Source organism: Brassica napus, unplaced genomic scaffold (assembly GCF_020379485.1).
Source record: "Brassica napus cultivar Da-Ae unplaced genomic scaffold, Da-Ae ScsIHWf_1237;HRSCAF=1767, whole genome shotgun sequence".
Classification (NCBI taxonomy): domain Eukaryota; kingdom Viridiplantae; phylum Streptophyta; class Magnoliopsida; order Brassicales; family Brassicaceae; genus Brassica; species Brassica napus.
In genome coordinates this window covers 277,501-278,353 of record NW_026014658.1, presented here as the reverse complement: position 1 = coordinate 278,353, position 853 = coordinate 277,501, and the positions used below count along the sequence as shown (strand labels likewise).

At 48.8% G+C, this 853-nt stretch overlaps 1 non-coding gene across 1 annotated transcript; it reads left to right on the top strand.

Annotated features, from left to right (window-relative positions):
• Positions 1–248: 248 nt before the first annotated feature.
• LOC125596604 lies at positions 249–404 on the top strand. The gene has a single exon (XR_007331156.1). It is a non-coding gene; the product is annotated as a 5.8S ribosomal RNA (ribosomal RNA).
• The last annotated feature ends 449 nt before the right edge of the window (positions 405–853 follow it).

Sequence of the window (853 nt, the reverse complement as noted above, 5' to 3'; positions counted from 1 at the left end):
ATACAAAAGACATGGTTAGAAGCAAAAGAAAATCATGAAAAATTACCAGAAAATAGCTTTAACCATTCTTCTGAAGCATGCAAAAAATTAGATTCAAACTTGAAGTATTTGGATCGTACGCAAAGCTTCCGGATATCAGTAAACCCCGGCACGAAAAGTGTCAAGGAAAATGCAACTAAACAGCCTGCTTTCGCCAACCAGGAGATGGTGTTTGTTCGGAAGCAGTGCTGCAATGTAAAGTATAAAACGACTCTCGGCAATGGATATCTCGGCTCTCGAATCGATGAAGAACGTAGCAAAATGCCATACTTGGTGTGAATAGCAGAATCCCGTTAACCATCGAGTCTTTGAACGCAAGTTGCGCCCCAAGCCTTCTGGCCGGGGGCACGTCTGCCTGGGTGTCACAAATCGTCGTCCCCCCATCCTCTCGAGGATATGGGACGGAAGCTGATCTCCCATGTGTTACCGCACGTGGTTGGCCAAAATGCGAGCTAAGGACGCCAGGAGCGTCTCGACTTGCGGTGATTAATTCAATTCTCGTCATATAGTCAGACATTCCAGCACAAAACCTCTTGATGACCCAAAGTCCTCAACGCGACCCCAGGTCAGGCGGGATCACCCGCTGAGTTTAAGCATATCAATAAGCAGAGGAAACGAAACTAACAAGGATTCCCTCAGTAACGGCGAGCAAACCGGGAAGAGCCCAGGTTGAAAATTGGACGTCTTTTAAGTTTGAATTGTAGTCTGGAGAAGCGTCCTCAGTGATGGACCGGGCCCAAGTTCCCTGGAAAGGAGCGCCAGAGAGGGTGAGAGCCCTGTCATGCCCGGACCCTGTCGCACCACGAGGTGCTGT